Genomic DNA, 20,962 nt, shown 5'->3' on the forward strand with positions numbered 1-20,962 from the left:
CATTGTCTGTCAGCAACAAGTGTGTGTGAGTGACACATATTGTGCCTTCATCTTGTTTCAGATATATTGTTGGTATATACTACTTGCTTAGAATGATTGCTTAACTCGTATGAAACAATTTTATAAAGATATTTTTTAGAGTAGGTTTGATGATCCTTATTCTTAGCATATCTTGATGTTTCTTATTTTTAGCATGTCTTGATGTTACATGTTTCACTTGTTTGACAGCAGAACTACATGCTCAACTGAAAAAGGGAAGGACGACAAAACACATGATGACATTTCTAAACTGTGTTAGTTATGATCAAAACATTTGGCTGTATCCCGCGTATTTTTCATAATGAAACAAAACAAGCTTCAATACAAATGCACAATTATTTCAGTGAATATATGCTGGTTTTTTTTTTAAACAAACCAAAAAGTCAAGTTACAGGAATAAAACCAAAAGTGAAAATTTATCAAAAGACATTGAAACGTTTTTAACCACCTCCAACTGATAACACACGTCCAACATATCAATGAAATTGCACGACAATTAAAAACAAAGTTCCATTTCACATGACATTATAAAGTGGCGTTATTAGCACAATATTTATAAGCCAATTTAAAATAACATCACATTTTCTGAAAGCAAGCTAGAACTAATTAATAAAGTTCAATAAGATCTATCAACTTCTTTCATTAATAAATTTAATGTGAGATAACTATAAGATTAAGTACAATTTTACTTGAAATACTGATACTTTCTATAGGCAGTTTGTTACAACACAATCAAGCAAATCAACAACTGAAATCTATGTGTTTGCCCATCCAAGCATTAAATCTAGTCAAATACACACGTCAGAACCTACTCGACGATACATGTATCAGATACAAACGTGTTCAGTACAAAGCTGTCACACACAGCTGAGTTTTCTGTCTGGCAACACGGTTAAATCTCTTTCATTTTAGAGATATCTAAATATGTTTTAGACACAAAGAAAGGATATTCGACCCCTTTATATAAAACAAACAAGAGTTGATATTTATTTATCCTTTATAGATGTCAACTTCTCTGTGGTCATTCTCAGTTGAGTATTCTGTCAGGCGAAGAAGTGCCAGTCTTTCATACCCTTGCAGTTTAGTATATTACAGAAAATACAAGAAGAGATCACAGGAAAATACTTTAACACGTTAAGAAAAACAAATACTCCCTGAAATGTGTACTCCTATTTTTCTGTCATATACAGTTGGAGTTATTGTCTTTTAAAGCAGTTTTCATTTATCTCATTCCTATACATATATTTTAAGGGGAGAGTATGTGTAATTAATACACAAATATAATTAGAAAACATTTAATTAACTAATAAAATAAAATTATTACAAATACTTACTGTTGAAGTATGTAGATTTTATTCTCGATAAGTAAGTAAAAGCTAAAAAAAACTATTAATCAAAGAACCATTACTTTATAACACACACTTTTAGTATTCAATTTGAACTCATAACAACACAACAATGAACAATAAAACAATAACTCAATGTTAACAACAAAAATAGCACTCAATAGAGTGTTTATTAACAGCGGTTTGAAATGGATTATTCAACTGAATGACAACTTTTAACACTAATATTATTTTGAAAATCTTTGTAAAAGTACAATAAGAATTTGAGAAAATATAAATATTGGGTTTTTTTATTCTTTTACATCAGGCCTATATTCCAAGAGTCTAACTAAAATACCTTTAATATATTATTGACAGCTAAGGCCCAGTTAGTGCCTTCCATTTATGATGTTCGCATAATCTCTGAATAAATTATCTTTATTGCAAAATTGTCTCCTAATTTCATCACAAGACGAAGGCACGTGTCACTCACACTTACTTGTTGCTGACAGACAGACAGACAATGCAACACAACTTAGTATGGTAGACTACCCGTGTCAATCCACAATGACAAGTTTGGCATGTTTGTGAGTGAATGTTACAATTGGATAACTTATTCATTGAATTGCTCAAACGAACATTTCCTCTGTGGCCTGTTTAGTAAAGTATATCTTTTAGATTCTTCCAAATATTGTGACTTTTAAGTTTTTTTGTCGGAATTGCTTATAATATAAGTAGTTTGTTTAATTTTTAGGATGAATGTAATTTAAAAGTCATAATGAATTTTGATAGCAGGAAAATGTAACCTATGTAAACCTATGTAACTATAAATCATGATCTGAGCTTAAAAGGGAAAGGCTAAATTTCTCTAAAAAGATTACCATCAGAAAATAACTTATCGTTAACGATTCGTAAGATAAAAACCTGTTTATTGGATTTATAAGGTTTGTTAGAAAATAACCCTCGTCAGTATGATCAATCCATTTTGTCCTGCGTTTGTGATACCAGTAAGATGAACCCAGCCCAACTGTCCTGATGCATTTCCGGATGGACAGAAGTGTATTGTGAAAGCACGAGTGTGATAGAGTGACGGGGAGGGAGTGTGGTTAGAGTAAGTGATGAGTCCGTGTGGCAGGAAGTGTCGAAACACATGAAGGGACAAACTTTATCTAGGGGTGGGGTGGAATATGGGGAGAATCAATCAAACTAATCAAGCCCAGCAGACGGACATCAGCGCATCCCTCGCTAGGGTTTGTTTCTTAATAACCGTCAAGTCTTGGCAGTAAAAGGGTGAAGGTGGGAGTTTGTTTTGTAAAGATAAACAGCCAGTCAAACAGCAGTGGTAAATAGCCAGTATTGAGTGGATTTAATACACTAGACTTACCCGTTGATGTTTTCATAAAGTATTTAATGCCGTTTTTTTCACATGTATTTTTGAAGTTTTTTTCTCTGTGATAAGATTTGAACTATCTTTCATCATTATATATTGTTTGCACAGTCATGATTGTCCCTTCTCCAATAACACTCTTTATTTCTTTGGACGACCAAAGAGGGATTTTGCTAATTTAAACTAATCACAATACAAAATAGCGTTTATGTAATTTTTTACAAGTATTTATTTACAATCTTTTCTAAACTAGAATAGATTGTAACTATCACTTGCACTAGTATACAAAAAGTTGTAAAAATCTTTTTTTAGAAACTATTTGGAATTTCTAAATGCAATATTGCCTACCTTATGACAAATGTACCTTTTTCGCTGAACTCATTCAACATTATTCACATGTGTTTCTAGGTAAATCTATTAAAAAGACACACGTCATACAATTAAGAAAAAATGAATTTACCTTGAAACCTAAAATCTTCCGGTTTATAGGGGTATATTTAAATAATTGGTGCAATGATGCAGGATTTAGCCCAATTAGTTTGCAAAGGCGAGTTAGACAATGGCTATTTGGCCGAGGGTTCACTTCCTAAATATTCATCGTTCTTTAAAATTGTCTGTTCAGCTCTCACACTGTTTTATTATACTGAGTTACTGAGACTGAGTTTATTCCTAATACATACGGTTAAATCCAACGTCAAGAATACCACTATTAATAAAATGACATACACATTTTAAACAAGAATTAATACGTATTACTATATTACAAATACCCCCGCCGCTGCAAACCTGCCGACTAAGCGAATTTCCATTCGTCTGAATTGATTTTCAGTTAAATATATTTTAATAACATTAGTTTTAACGAGTACCTAGGTTTGCTGCTACAAGGAAACTAATAAAGTGTGTTTTTGAGTAAAATATTGATGGCTTAGTACAAAATAAATAAATTTGCCAAGTTTGATCAAAATATACCCAAAAACAAGCAAACTACAACATTTGACAATATTCTCCATAACAATAAAATGGGAATTTTAAATTTACAATCTTTTTAAATTTTCTCCGTTACTAATAACCGAACAAAAATACTTTTATATACTAAATTATTTGTTTTTTAAGCTCTTTAAAAAGGTCTAAAGAGAAATTGGGAAATTTTGTGTTTTGAGGGTCAAAAGTGAGAAAAACCAATTTTTACCCCATAAAACCCCCCGTAAAGCCCCGTTCCCATGGTCCGATCATGCTGGTTTGCGAACTCATTCAAGTTTATCCCGCTTTACACCTTTAAACCAAATGTCATCAAAATCTGATAAAAATTACTCAAGTTATCGCGTTCACGGACGTATATATACATATATAAAAATTTGAATGAATGGTGTTTTTGGCCTCTGGGGACATCAAAATGAAAAAGGAAATCGGTCCCGGGACTAGGTCTTACCATGCCACCTACGGTAATAGCTACTTCCCTATAGGGAAATTTGCTAAAAACAGCTTACTATATTACAAAGCTGCTAAATCTTTATATACTTTTAGAATTTCTAAATGGTGTAATTCAGTTACCACAATTAGCGGACTTATGTCAGAGGGAAGCTATACAGACGTAGAGACGGAGTCAATCACCGTAACCCCTCCTACGTCATAATCACGCGACCTTCCCTAATCTTGCGCCGGATTGCTAAAAGCCGCAATAAATCTTGCCCCTACTAACCAAACAATAAAAACACTTTCACTTAGCACCCCATTGGGGCGGGGTCCGGCCGGAACTAGAGGGGTCTTACCGGAAGTCAGGAATTTGTTAAGAATTATAGCAGGGATTTATCTAGATACCTAAATTAAGCTGGACCAATTATTATATAACTTTTAGCTCAGACAGTAGCAAAGAATGTACTACGTTTACAAGGTTAAAAGAAAAATATACATGAATTTAGACTAATAAAACATGACGAAGTATGACGATTAAGGTATTGGAATATAATAGATCATAGTAATATACAAGTAACTGAAAAAGTATAGACTATACACAACATTTTGTTAATGGTGTGAATAGACAAACGAAAAGTGATTTCAAAATAAAAGTTATTAATTTATATCATTCGGACGTTTTGTTTACTCAATTACACCTATTGCTTACCGTGTATGCAGAATTCCATTAAATAAAGTAATACACTTTTACCGTGGCTAATGTAAGCTTTTGTTTATAATTGATTATTTATCAAATGCATACGCCATTGTAACATAATTTTGAGTAATCCCTAATTAGACTAAATGTGACCATTGATTTCTTAAAAGTTGTACTAAGTACCTAGAGTACGGTCCACGACAGTCTACAGTTGAGGGAGGAGCCTATTTACCTCGTGACTTCCAAGGAGCCAATGAGGACGCGGTGTTGTTGCCAAATATAATAATAACAGCTAATTTGGAAATATAGTTTAGTATATTTTAATTAGTGTTTAAAATTAGTGAACGGGCGATGTTGCAACGTTGCTATTGGCTGCAGCCAACTGCAGACTCTCGTGGCCCCTAGTGTAGTAAACATTTTTTTTGTGCTCCCTAATGAAGGAGTATCTATTACGCAGAGGAATTTAAGAGAGTAAGGCTTGTCTATAATTAAACAGTAATATAGGTTAATGTGATAAGATTGCCATGACGTATGGTTCCAACAGCAAAATAAAATACTTTGAATGACAGTTTGTATTCGTAATTTTGTCTCATCACTTAAAATGTATAAGTAACTGATAAACTATGAACGACGTGATTGACGAAAGCACTGTGAGTGGTGAATCTGAACATCCTTCTGACATTTTCCAGCTGGAGTGTACCAGAGCCTTAAAACCATAGATCATCAACTTATTAATAAGGGAAAAAACCAATATAAAAAGAAAAATGGAAAGTCACAATCCCTACAGAAACATTAGTCAAACTGCTGGGGAGATAAAATGAAGGAGGACCTGGAAATGTTATTGCCTAAGTTTGAACTAAGGGCGAATACCTAAGTCTTAAATCTTAAGTAAACGTGAAAATAATTTTGTGAAACCAAAATGTTAAAAATATAACTTACTATTTGGATACACATACATTTTGCTGAACCTAATAACAGTTCTAAATAGTTAAAAGGTACCAATACTTGTATGAAATTCTAAACATGATGTGAAATTATAAACCCAATCAAAATGATAAAACTAAATTATAAAAATGCCTGAAGAGCTTCCTTCGTTTTAAAATTTCAACCTTTAGATAATTTCCAGCACAGCTGAAGGTTATAAAGATTATCATACAGTGAATAGTTTTGTCTTTTAAAATACTCTAAATAGAGATTAAGGGATTGAATATGTATTGAATTATATTTTATAAGTCATAATAATTGTAAACTAGAGGTCCCAGAATAAATTGCTAAAAGTATTTTTGGGGTTGTACACGTAAGCCGTAACTGGTTAAAAATAAATGAATTGAAATATTCCGTGATCTTTCTCATTTCAACCTGAAGCGATTAATCATATGCTTAAAGTGATGAATTACACTCCATTTATACTTATCCTTCTAACCCTTTCCAATTTAAATAAAGCTAATCCCTCTTTTGTAGCATGCAAGCTGAAGCCCTGTGCTTAGTGTATTTTTTGTAATTTCTTGTATTGGCACATTTCTTGAACTTAGTTTGATATTTTTATTTTAAAGATTTTATTCTATAGACTACTGATATGACCGAAAGAGGGCCGTTTTCTAACCTAGCTAACCTATTAGGTATTTGTTTATTAACGATGTCATGTAACAACATTTCAAATTTTAAGAAATAAATTAATTCCAAACTTTCGAGTCTCTCTTTACAACGCATCCTTCATAGTGGAAACTAATGGTGAAAAGCACTAAAACACACAAGTAAATGCGATAAAAATATGAAACCAAAGTATTAAATAATAGTGAAAGGATGGTTTGCTGATATTAACTTTAGAACATATAGTAAGGTTTGTTTAACAGAAGCCTTAGGCATTGGCGACAAACGCTGAATACGAATAATTGTATGTGATTACTAGATCACTGAGAAACAATCTTTTTGAATAACTAAAGCAATTAATTGTGTTGTCAAGGAAAGTTTTAAAGTATTTTATAGGAGATACAGAGATAATTTCAATAAAAAACTACGAGAATTGACGAAAATGTTAAGTGACATTTCAAAGCATTTAAACATTTTTTTTAAGCCACCAGTTTCACTATTTTTTGCCAACCCTTGATTAATTCCAAGCCTTTAAAGAATATTTTTGGTGCAGGTCAATAATTGAGAAAGTATTATGGCATATAATAAAAAGGTTTGGTTAGGTTAGGTGTCCTGCTAGGTTGTGTTGATTAGCGTTATTATGAGGGATTACTTCGCTTGCCCGTCCAAGTTAGAAGACTCTGCTTGTTTCTACATGGTAAAAAAAATACCCCCGTCGCAGCAAACCTGCATACTAAGCGAATTTCCAACTACCCGGCTTGATTTCTTCTAAAATATTCCCTATAAATTTTCAGATTTATTTCCTATTTAAATAACATTAATTTTAGTGAGTAATTAGGTTTGCTGCTACGGGGAAGATGTTGAGGTGTGTTTTTTTAATTGAAATATTGATAGCTTAGTATGAAATAAAACAAATTGCCAAATTTGATTAAAATATATCCATAAACAAGCAAACTAAAACAGTTTATTTATTCTCCATAAAAATAACCCGGGAATTTTAAATTTACAATTTTTTTAATTTTCTCCGTAGTTAATGAACATTCAAAAACACTTCAATATACTAAATTATTTTTTTTAAGCTCTTCAAAATGATCTAGAGAGAAATTTAGAAATTTAAAGTTTTTAGGGTCAAAAATGAGAAAAACCCATTTTTACCCCATAAAGCCCCCCATAAACCCCTGATCCCATGGTCCGATTATGCTGGTTCGCGAACTCGTTCGAATAAGTGTAGGTTTACACGTTTGTACCAAATTTCATCAAAATCGGATCAATTTTGCTCGAGTTATCGCGCTAACGGACACATATATAAATAAATAAATAAATATATATATATATATATATATATATATATATATATATATATATATATATATATGAATTTGAACGAATGGTGTTTTTGGCCTCTGGGGACCTCAAAACGAAAAAGTAAATCGGTCCCGGGTCTAGGTCTTACCATGAGACCTACGGTAATAGCATATTCCCTATATGGGAAATTCGCTAAAAACACGTAGATGTTTACTTCATGCCAAGCCTCCCCCCTCACTCTTTTTCTCTGGTTAAAATTTGCCAATTACTCTAGGAGTAGATTCCTCATTCTCTGAACTAGGACTTTCATTCAGCCCTGGCACAATCATAATCGTGATGACAAATACGATTCCTTCAGTAACACACATTTTAACCTCCGTTTGTGAAGTAGGTCAGCTGACTCGATACCATGGACACATAAACTGTAGAGGAGCAGTGCGTGATGACTATGACACTAGGGGAGCGTGAGACACCAAGACACCACACTGGGCCACATTTACATAAAATACACCTCAGGCATCGGTGACACTCGCAGGTACAGTTGGCGTCGAAGATTTATCCACAAGCTGTCTTGCTCTTGGTTAACACTTGGAAAAGTCACATTAGTTCAAAGCAGCAAATAAATAAACTGTCTTCACTTTTTTAAAGTTATACTGCAGAATAAATAACACCAGGAGATTTTCAGTGAATAAAATAATTTTTGGTGAGGATCTAATAGTTTCCAAAACCAGAATAAATACAACTATTTCACCTTTCTTAAAGAGAAAATATTATCTCACCCTCTATTTCCGTAATTGAAATTCCTTTTTTGTAGTAGTTTCATTACTCGAGTCTCTTAATTTAGAGTAAGCATTTTTATGTGAATTATTAATAATTACAATCATAAACGTGTCTTGCCTTGGTTTATGTTCAAGAAGACATTATATTTTTTTTTGTAAAGTATAATCATCAATCATGTTTTGTAGATAGAATATATGTATATTTAGGAATGAATGATGAATGCCTGATAAATGCGTTGTGTTTAGAAGTGACGTTACTAAGTTCTAGTTAAACCTTTGGTCATGGTTTATACCTGAAACATGTGGCATAATTGTTTATAAGAAGTATGAAAATGTCAGGTTTAGTAGAGATTTTATAACTCTTATAATATCGTTTTATTTACGTTGACGAAACTTTTAAGATTGTGTGGTTGTGGCCTAATAAACATTTTAACGACACTAGGTTGGTAAAAATAAGATAAAAATATATCACCCGTAAGAGATGTAATCACGTTTTCATTGCCTTATAAATTCTGTGTTTCGGTATTAAGATGACCATTAAATTTGTATTATATCACGAACAATTAAGTTTCGCCAATGTAATTCATGTAATATAGATGTTTTTTGTATTTAAAGTTATTTATTTATGTTTTACTAACATGTAAAAGAATATTGTGAGCGATTATCTGGTTGCGTGCCGGCAAAAAGGGTTCGATTCCTACTGGAGGGTAAAACAGAGGGTGAAGAGCCGTGGTGGAGAGAAATGGAAAAGGGAGTGAAGTAAAGTATTAATAAAATCTTAAGCCTGATCAACAGTTTCAACTGTCCAACAATGTAATTACAAACTGCATGCAATAATCTCATTCATCTGTCTGGAGCGTAGTTATACGAGCAGTGGAGATTTGTAATCTCACTGTTGAATCTTATTAGTTTTAAATTGTAAAAAGGTGTATTTTTGTACAAATTATTGTTTATAGTTGAAGAATGTGTGTGTGACTAATATCGATAGCTAGGTGATGGGTTACAAAACAAGTTCTAGATCTAGTAAAAAATACTATCGCTTAACAAATTAAATAATATTTAAGGTTCCAAAACCACATAAGACCAATAGCTACCACCATTAGTCTTTTTGAGTTTTTGCCCTAAACTATTAGAGCTGTATTGACACTGGTGAACATTGGTTCAATAGAATCCTTTAATGAGGAAACAAAATTATTAATCCTGGTCTGAAGGTGTGCTTAACTATTTTCAGTGCTAAACAACTGTTATTAAATTTATATCCTAAACAAATATACAAAATTCCAATAAATGAATGGAGTTGAATTAAACCACCGTCACAGTTAACGCCAAATTTTAACCAAACAAAACTTAAAGAACAGTTAATGTTTGACTGTTGAGTTATCATTGTAATAAAAAAGCAAGGAATCAAAATAAATACAATTTTGACAGTAGCACTTAGTGTAGCACTTAGTGTAGAAAGCAAATTCAAAATGTTCCAAAGAATTAGCCTACTGGTGACATGTATGGATAAGATGTCTAATATAAGTTTACGTAAAGCCTAAACACATTTGTTTGGGGACTCAATATATTTCTGGATATTTATATTCATCCGACAAACTTCAATAATGTACTTACCTTATGGAAACTTGGACCTTAGCAATAAAGTCACGTGCGGGCTCCTATTGCAGACCAAATCTGCCCGGATTGCTTTTAAATGTCCCTATTTCCAAAATCTGTGGTGACCCCGTCTAAAGAGGTTATACGTTTTTAGCCAAATATCCATCAATAAATAAAATAAACCCGCAGCAGCAAACCTGCATACTAAGCGAATTTCAACTTGTCTGATTGAATTTTTACTAAGATATTTCCATAAATAAGACATATTTATTCGCAATTTAAATAACATTAGAATTAACGAGTGCTTAGGTTTGCTGCTACGAGGAAGTAAAAAGTGTTTTTTGACCAAACGTCAATAGTATAAGGTGAAATAAATAAATTTGCCAAATTTTATCAAAATATATCCATAAACAAGTAAACTACAACAGTTTTAATTTTCTCCATAAGAATAACATGGGAATTTTAAAATACACAATTTTTGAATTTTCTCCGTAACCGTTAGGCATACAACAGCGCTTCAGTATACTAAATTATTTCTGTTTTAAAGCTCTACAAACGTTTTAAAAAGAAAATGAAAATTGTTTTGTTTTTAGGGTCAAAAATGGGAAAACCCCATTTTTACCCCATAAAACACCCCATAAACCCCCGTCCCATGGTCCGATTATGCTGGTTCGCGAACTCGTTCGAGTAAACGTATGTTTACACGTTTGTACCAAATTTCATCAAAATCGGATCATCTTTGCTCGATGTCAACTGTAAACTAATGTCCTTTGTTGAGGTAAAAAAATACTAAAAATGTTTCTTGCATTGGTAAATTAATTGCAAATTGGTAAACTTATCACCGTAAATTATACAAAGTTTGTAACCATTATTTAATGCATGGTATACACATGTCACGCAAATTGTATTTTTACTTTCGGAATAATTGGAAAACAATACTTAACCAAGCTAGCCATTTTACTGAGATTGCAAAATAATAAATACTCATTCGAATTTACTACAACTAAAATACTCCATAAAAACCTCCGGTAACCAACCATCTTACACATTCTCTCAACATGTAATTTTAGCGCCGCTTCGATCCTGGACATTAAAAATAAATGAATGTTTGTTTGACGTGATGAAATTCCATTGTGTTTAGGGAAATTTAGGACTATCAACAAACACATTACATTTCATTAGGTCCGTTTAAATCCACTAACCACGCGTAAAAAACACAATTAAGCGTGCACGCACACATCGACCACAATAGCATGGGAACATGTAGTAGGCCAGTAGACTAGCATCGTATTGTACATGAAAAGAGAATTAAAAGAACTTGAATGGCTTGTGTAATTTATTCATGTCAAGAATGAGTCTAAAAGATCTAATGGTATATTTGTTGAATTAGGGCTCTGGGTCTTTTTACTTTCTTCCCCTATACCCAGTATATGGAGAAAGTATTGTTTTCGTCAAAATTTTTGAGTTTTGAGTGGATATATTCGTTTTGGGTCCGCCTGGACCCAAAAAAGGGGTTTTCGAAGTGATGTCTGGGTGTGTGTGCGTGTGTCTGGATGTGTAGGCCTACAGAGCTAGGGACTACACCTGTGGTGATATTTCGATGACATTTGGTATGTAGATTCTAATCCATAGTATCTCCAGAAGTTTTTTTTTATTTTTTTTTTAATTTTTATTTTTAATGGGGATTTTCCCTTAAAAACCCCAAAAAACCGGAAAAATTAGATTTTCTCAAAAATGTCCCGAACGATTTTCATAAAATTTGTTTAGCCTATGTTGTAGCCCTTTAAATTCTGAACAAAGTGGTTCAAATCCAATTTCTGTAAAAATTACGGTTCAAAAGTTGTTGTAAATTATGTTATTTTCCCATAAAAAAAACCTAAATAAGGAAAAATAGGATTTTAGAAAAAATCCGGTTTTGATTAAACATATTATGTTATGGTCCTTACAATTGTTATAGTTTTTTTTTCATTTTTTAGAAATTTGTATTTTTAATGGGGATTTTCTCAAAAATGTATGGAGACATCATATAACATACATATTATTCAAATATATATATATATATACATCACATATATATATCACAAACACATATATATACATCATATACAGGGTGTTATAGTGACAAACTTATGGGAAAAAGTATGTGTCAGAATGCTGATACCGTTTATTTTAGATATAACTTTATAAACAAAGCACATAAAAGTTGTAGTTCAAGTGATGAAAATTCGAAAACATGTATACCCTAAATTATTTGCCAATAAGCCAACTATGATTGTATACGTGTAAATACACTGCTTTATGCGTATAAATAAACGCATACAATTAATAAAATTTATATTAGGTATTGTAAACTTGTTACTTTCCAGAATATTTATTTGAAGCCCTGACTACTGTTTGTGGAGTTTGTAACAACATTGTAGGCTACGTAGTCTTCACACTGTGCATAAGCCTGTGAACACTAATGAAACTAGGTTTAGCTTTGTGCAATATACCTTACCTAACAGGCTGTAGTTGACAGCTATGACAGCTTTGTACTGCATCCATCTAATATAGACCAACTATACCATGTTATTGACACATTGTGTGTAAGCCTACTTACAAGACAAGAATAACTCAAGTATTGTAATTACACTCATTTACAAGGATTAAAAATCTCCTGCTACTTTGTATAAACTGGTTTACAGATTACGCATGGTTTGTTATCAAAGTTTTAGTAAATGAATGGTATCAATAATCTGACACATACTTTCTTCCATAAGCTCCAACAAACTTTATCATGGGTAAGCGGTGGGAATAACTATGATAATTTTATGTAGGAAAAAATCATAAAAGTTGCAATCAATTTTGAACCGTAATTTTTAAGGATATGGGATTTGCCATTTTGCCATTTTGGATTTACCATTTTGTTCAGAATCTAAAGAATTATTTACAAACTGTTACACATACTGTATAACATAATTTATCAAAATCGTTTGGAACATTTTCGAGAAAATCTGATTTTCCGTAATTTCTTGGGTTTTTTTGTCAAAATTCCTATTAAAAATCTATATTTAAAAAAAATGAAAAAATGCTTGGAGATACCATAAAGTAGTACCTATATACCGAATTTCATCAAAATTGGACTACAGATGTGGTCGGGAGCTCCGTACACATCCACATTTTCCCCCATAGGGATGTAGAATATAATCAAATAAACTATATACAAATCTGCTAAAGAATCCTCCAGCTAGGGACATTCCATGGTGAAAAAATAATTAGACAAATATACCTGATGGCAATTGTTAAATGGGTGACTATTATTTAAATTTTAAAATATAAAATTGCTCTATATTTCCTTAAAATTCTACACACATAAATAAAAATTTTTAACAATGTTGAAAGCCAAGACGCATTAAAGTTGATTTATTTATTTGCCAACGGATTTACACGAATTTTACAGTTTGATTGAGTTGTAAATTGCTCATTATGACTAGATAGCCTATATATAATTAGAATGAAAAGAATGTCAAATGTAACAATAATAGGAATAAAGTTATTTTTTACAAAGCCAGGAGAGGGGACCATTCCCTAGAGACGGTCATTCGAACTGTTCAATATTTCAGAATCACTAAGCTTAAGGTCCGGCTCCATACGTGACCATTGTACAAACGTCTTGTATGGAGAAATATTTTGTCCTTAGTTTAGGAACCGTTGTATACAAAACATGTACATTTTCTTGATAAAATATTAAGATATTCATATGTAAAGCAACAGCTCTATAGCAAACATGTGTAACCCCCTATGGCCTATAAATAGACAAGTAGGATACGATTTTGGATTGAAACTAATTAGTTTACAGGACAAAAGAGTTAAAATTTCATTTTTATTTATTTACAGACAATCCATTTTACAAAGAAATACAAAGCCACTGTTGTGCTCATTTTACACACATACAAATAAGGAGCATGCTTGTGCAACAAAAGTTTAGTTATTAAACATTAAAATTAAGGATCGATGTTTAAAATATGAAATATTTGTAAAAACAATTTAAAATAGATTTATCATTCTTTGATCAGTTTTGGTAAATTTTAAGTTTAGACCAACGTTGGTCTACTCTTGCCCGCTTTATGAAATAGAGGTTTCGTAGTTTACGTTTACTGTTTATTAGTATTTGGTTTTTAACCTATTTTGAAACAACACAAAAAACTATCCAATCATAATACTTTGATAAAATAGCAAAGCACTAAAAAATAAAATCACAAACATACTAAAAATAATTTAGTTGAAATCATTGCACTTTAAACGTTAATAGAAGTTAAGTAGTTATTAGAAGTGTTGCACTATTTTTGAGCAACACAAAAACAGGCTTCATATTTTACAGTCGAATGAACATTCTACTTACACCATATAAATTCAATCGTAAAACGTTAGTATAGAGAGCCACAAGACCCTTTTTTCCACCAGAGCAACTAATAAATACATCAAAATTCATCATGCCATGGACCCCCATGATTTATGGAGAGGTTCACAAAAGTTTATTAATTTGTTCACCCGCCGCTCCCAACTGACAGCGCTGGGGTAGTGTTAAATGATCTAGAAACACCAAGTGGATTCTAATTGATCTTTTCAAGAACGCTTGCGATTTTCTTTGCTTCAGAGGCTTGACTGTTTTCTGGGAGGGAATGTATGATCAATAACCTCCAAACAACAACGGAGGGGGTTTGATTTTGTGTTAAGTGTATATCCTATTGTGTTTTTAGAAAGAACTTTGGATTGGTTCATTAACGTATAGTGATGTTTTATCTGTATAAATAAATGCACCACAATGCACTAATTATTACTTTTAATTATGAATACTCATAAGGTTAACTGGGAAAGTCCAGAGCAACTGGGGCGGAGCCCGAAATATTTTGTTGAGATAAAAACTTCTCTATCTGTTAATCAGATATGTTAGCTATCAACATACCAAATTTAAACCCAATCTGACCAGTAGTTTATGCGTGATTGAACTTTAAACAAACAAACATTCAAACATACAGACAAACAAACAAACAACACATGTTTCACATTTATAATAGTAGAATTACCATAGGTACCTATATTGTTGGTTTTTGGGCTAAGATTTTCCAGATTTGTTAAATATTCGTTGTTACTACTTGTAGAATGTTTCACTAAATGAACAGCAATATTTTTGAATTCACTATTATATAAAACAAAACAAATGGCAACGTCCGATAAAGAAACATATAAAATACAGTAAAATATAACAGAGTTTTTTTTATTTATTTAATTTATTTTTGTCCCACCTTCAAATTCTAGGATTCTAAGTTTTAGCCCAGAACTGTTTTACACTTTACTTTAGGCTAACCCTTGAGGAACACGCCATTATCACATAAATACAATCGATTGGTGATTGGCAGGATTTGAACCCAGGACCTCGGGCTCCGAAGTCCCGAGCTCAACCTGCTTACTGCCCTTACACACAGAGGAGTACGAGAGCTAGAGTTACAAGAAAGTTCTACTGGCATTACATAAACATCTTTAAAAAATCCGTCCTAAAGTAAATATTAATATTATTATTATTATTAAGTATATTAGTAATATTAAGTAAAAGTAATATTATATTATAATAATGTTAATGCAACACTATTTAGAATGTGTCCTGTTAGTAAATAATTATAAAAACCATGATTTTTCTTAGTAATTTTACAAGCACACATTCATCCCTTGAGCCTATGTTTGCACCACTCCCTCTGACAACAACGCAAAATACCAACTGTGTTGAAAAATGCAAAAACACGAAACATTCATATTGTAAAAAGTGAAGAGTCAAATCTGAAATTTCACGTTCACATTCAACGCCAACAACACTTTACAGTGCGCAGCGTTCCCCACTTTGCAATAAACCAGAAAAAGTGTACCACTTATTCAAACGAATAAAACAGCAGCAATAAATAAAGCAGTAAATGCACCCCACAAAACGGGGTGGGACACAGGGGCACATGTGTGGCATTGTCGCGGGCTGACTTTGGTGGTGGCGGGGCATAACTAGAAATATGGGGTGAGATAACTCATCAAGTCTTAGTCAGAGATGTACAAGTGTTAATCCAACCATGATTTAAGATTAAAAGTGACCAACTACAAGTAAACCATCTGCAGCTAACTCCAAACAACCAGTAATGTTTAAAACATCGCTGAAGCCATTGGGGATTGTCAGGAATTCATCTAAACGTTAACATAATGAAGGCAAAATTAAACATAGTGGTTTTGCTACCGGAACTGAAACTTAAGAGGCGAAGGCCTAGGCCGAAATCGAAACTTGAATTACAGTACAGTAACTCATTACTGTGTTCATAGATTTTCTTAAAGAAAACATTTTACTGATTTTGACAGTGGATTTTACAGAATAAACACATCTAATAATCACAAAACTGATTGTGTTTTGCTAAAGATGATTTAATGATAGTTGACAAATTACTAATATTTGCAAAAAACATTTGCAATAACTTTAATAATACTATAGTACACTTTTTGATAGCTACAGTATCTTTTGAGTTTTAAAATTATGGTCATGTTCAAAGTCTTAATGTTTGTAATTTCACAAAATTAAAATAAATCAAATTAACCTAGATTAATTGTCCAATGTACAAAAATAATTTTCCTTCACAAAAGGATTAGTTAAAAATGATTCCAATTGTTAATGCGAATTTTTTTGTTTTACTTATTAGTTTGTTCGTATAATGGAGTATAATTTATTGTTCCTTAGTATCTGTAAATGAAGTTTATATTACGGTAATCTTTATTGAGAAACGTATCCAACACAAACGATACACCTACGATCAAAAATTTCAACAATCTCTTCTAATATACTACAGGTGTAGTTATGTGCTCAGAATCCAACTGTATTAGGTTGATCTAACAAGTTTTATAAGTCAGTATATACTTCCATTGGTAAAACTTGGGCAAAACAGGCCAATGCTACCGAGAGAGGATAATAGTCTCTTTATGGCACCTCCCGCCGTCAGACTTAAATATTACACTACAGTCCAGCTCGAGTAGTTCAAGCTCCATTTACACTCCATTGCCTTACTCCTTCAAAGACTGAACAAAAACTCATCATATTTCTTCGACTACCTAGTATAAGTACACTAAAGGACATATATTTTACAAAAATGCCTAATTTACTATCGAATGGCTTCCAGGGAAAAGGAAAAGTACTCAGATACACAGATAGTTCTCCTTTTCTGCGATAATCATTTTCAAACTGATTAGATTTTAATATGCTCCATGCTACTAGAGATTTGTCCAACTCTTAACCAAAACATCCGAGACAGTCCAGCGTTCTAACCACTATTCAATATTAAATCCCAGGCCAGCTGCTTCCCCACACAAATAATGTTATTGTTAAATAATATCTCTTATGCATTCAACTTTACTGTAATACAGCTAAAGTCGATTTCCATGTTTATTTTCATCCGTAAGGTTATATGTTGTGTATGTGATAATGATAAAGGTTGAAATATGTTACTTGTAAAATAACTAAACATTTGATTGACAGCGATCAGTTTTACGTGACTTGTAACTAGAAGAGTTACTTACGTGACGTGTCTTGTGTGACGCCAGCTCACGTTCTGTTAGTGCAATCTTGCATCACGCTAGTTATCATTATAGATCAGACTATTAATTAGTTTCCATACAACAATTTAACTCTTGGTCCTATTATTGTGTATGTATATTTTGGGTTGTATGGATGAACTTTGTTATTAAGCTTTGAAATATTCAATAAGATAAACCTACAAGTAATTTTATTCTTTGAATAATACAAACTTTCTTATTCGAATTAGTTTTGATTACTTGAAAGAATAGTTTTTTAGTTAATTTTCTTTTTTACAGTAGATACACAATTAACAATATTTAAGAACATCTGATTTAACTACTGTGTAAAGAAGCATACAATAAGAATATTTAAAAATCCAACGTTTAAGCAAAAAAATATTTACAAAACATATATTATGAATATGCTGTAATGTGACTGGTAAAGTTGGTTTGGAGAAAGATTTCAGTGAACATTTTTATGAATATGGTTACTGTATAAGTCTTATCGTGCATATGTACGAGATATTTAAGACCACAGGTTTTTACCATTAACAACATATTATAACAATCTGTTCATTCTACATAGAAAATTAATCAAACGAAAATGTACAGCCTAAATAAATTGTAACAGTATTAGGTTTAAATGTTTTAGGAATGTTTTTAACACTGCTTGGATGATAGAAAGTGTATCCGTCCTTCCTTTATGCTTTTAATAATTAGTCGTTTGCAATTTCACCTTCTTTATTTTTCAGCTACCTTAATCAGTATTAAAAATGGCTCCTCAAAAAAGCCAAACCAAAAGAGGCAACTCAACTCTCGTGGCTAAAATTAATGAGCACTTTACAAACACCTACGCCAAGCGTTGGGGGGTTGAATGGGGTTGTATAAACCACCATGTGATAACATACTTAGGTTCCTAACCGTACTTGAGGGTTGACGTAGCTTAACTCATAGCTTGTAAAATACCAAAACAAACACTAAGAAAACAGTTTCAATCAAATATTATGTGAAAATTACTTGACTAGAGAAATATATAAAAAAAAACTAATTTCCAATAGTCCTTCTTTTTTCTAAACTCTCACGTGTTTTGTTAGTAAACAGTCCAAACCTTGGTCTCATTTCTATCGAAAGATTTTTTTACGAATATCTAATTTCTAGCAAATGTTATGGGCCCGGAGTCCAGGAACTCTTAACATCTCTTATAGTAGAAAACTATTTATGTGCCGTTCAATTAGTTTAATCATTGACTATTAGATACAGTCAAAGGTTTAATTTAATCAGCTTTTTCATAAAATAAAATAATGGGTTTATTATAAAAATAAAGGAAAATAAACCATGCAAACGTAGATATGTTTGACTTTTTTATTCCATGGAGACATATCTTAATTTAATTCCGAAAGCTTCGCCTTCAAAAATTCACCTTTGTGTAAAAATACCAATCCAGTCGGTTAGTTAGTTTTGAAAAACGAATACAACGATTCCCAGACACAGCTAAACTGATAGATATGGAGCACCTTTTTATGTTATAGAGGTTTATATTATAAAGACACATCTAATGGTTTAATGTCAGGAAACTACTTAGTATATGTAAGTGATCCTTTTTAACTATTGCTTTTCCGTTGACTTTTGAAAGCTGAAGTAGACACACCATTTATATGGACTAGCCGTAACCAGTTTGTTTACTACATTTGTTTACAGATTGTGCTGGTGTACAACAGTATATTTTCAACCTTATTTTTTGTTGAGATAATTGGCGAGGCCTAAAAGTTACTATATCCCAATGAGTCGTTCTTTCAGTTTTATTTGGGTAAAAGGCCTGAGTATTTGACATAAATCAGTAATTTATATCAGAGCAATCTGTCGGAGGCTCATATCAACTAAGTTCATAACGACTTTAAACTGGTGACAACTGTAAAATGTGGATGGATTGTCTAGTTATATCAATAGTGAAAGGGGTTATCTAACAACTGTGCTAACACGTGTACTTTGTAGTTTAAAATGTTTGTCACAAAAACACACAAAGAAGGTTTTGAAGCGGACGACAAAGCTTTGATAGTAGTAAACAACAGATGACAGCTGTACTCGAGACATGGGACAGTGTGAGGAAACCTGGAATAGAACCTACAATCGCTGTAGGGAATCTTGGAATAGAACTGGACTACTGTGTATTCAAAGAGTGCTGGACACGTTTATAAAAACTGCACTGACCTAGAAAAGTTAACTATAATAGGCATGAAGGCATCATAAAGGTATATATATATATTCTAAGCAATACATTATTTTTAGGAAAAGGTTTGAACAAGCATTTACATATAAAGACACTTTCAACGGTAGTTACTGTTAATTCTTATTTCATAATAAATAGAGTCTAATAATTATAGTGTAATTATCCTAATTATGTTATAGTATAGTGCGATATTATTGTTTCGTCGTACAATGTATTGATTGAATTATAAAACTATAAGTTAAACCAACAATGGTATAAAATAAATAGGCTGTACTTATTTTGGTGGTAAATCCAATGTTTTATTAGAAAAATGTTGACTCAATCATAGAGTGGAAGCTTTAAAAGATTTCAAAATTATGAAATATATATTGTCTAATAGATGTTCTTCCGAAAATAATTATTGTTTTAGTTATTTTCAATAGAAATCCATCAGATAACTCTTTTAATCTTTCATACCGGATGATAATCTTTGATACATCATGTTAATAGTTCGACAAATTGAAATACTATTGTAATGAATATTTAACTAAGTAGATTAAAAATACTTTCATAATAATTAAAGGTTTGTTGCTCAACGTATGGTGTATTTGGGAAAGTGAGAAGTGTTGATTAAATATCAACCCAATATACAAGCAAAAGCGAGAATATGGCTCCGATTATGGAGGGAAAGGCTGTATAAAATGATGGGGTGATAAAATTCAACAGGGAAGTTACATAAAAAGTGTTCCAGGCATTACTAAAGCTGTAACGCTTGTTTAACTTGTATTTTCGCATATGTTTAGATAGTATTTTAACTGTTTTGCTTTACATAACTATTATCGTTATCTTATAACATTCTAAGAGAAACTCACTCTAACACTTTTAGTGTTTTCAGGTTTAAGTCCCACCTTCACATCCTATGACGATCTATCCTGAAACTTTTTAACACATTACTTCAGTCTAGGTGATTGGTCAGAATTTAACCCCAAAACTTCTGCAAGTCCTGCTTTACACCACTAGACTATATCGTTCCCAGGTTATTTGTGAAAA

Source organism: Macrosteles quadrilineatus, unplaced genomic scaffold (assembly GCF_028750875.1).
Source record: "Macrosteles quadrilineatus isolate MER2022 unplaced genomic scaffold, UCM_ALF_1.0 Scaffold_2__2_contigs__length_208266976, whole genome shotgun sequence".
NCBI classification, from domain to species: domain Eukaryota; kingdom Metazoa; phylum Arthropoda; class Insecta; order Hemiptera; family Cicadellidae; genus Macrosteles; species Macrosteles quadrilineatus.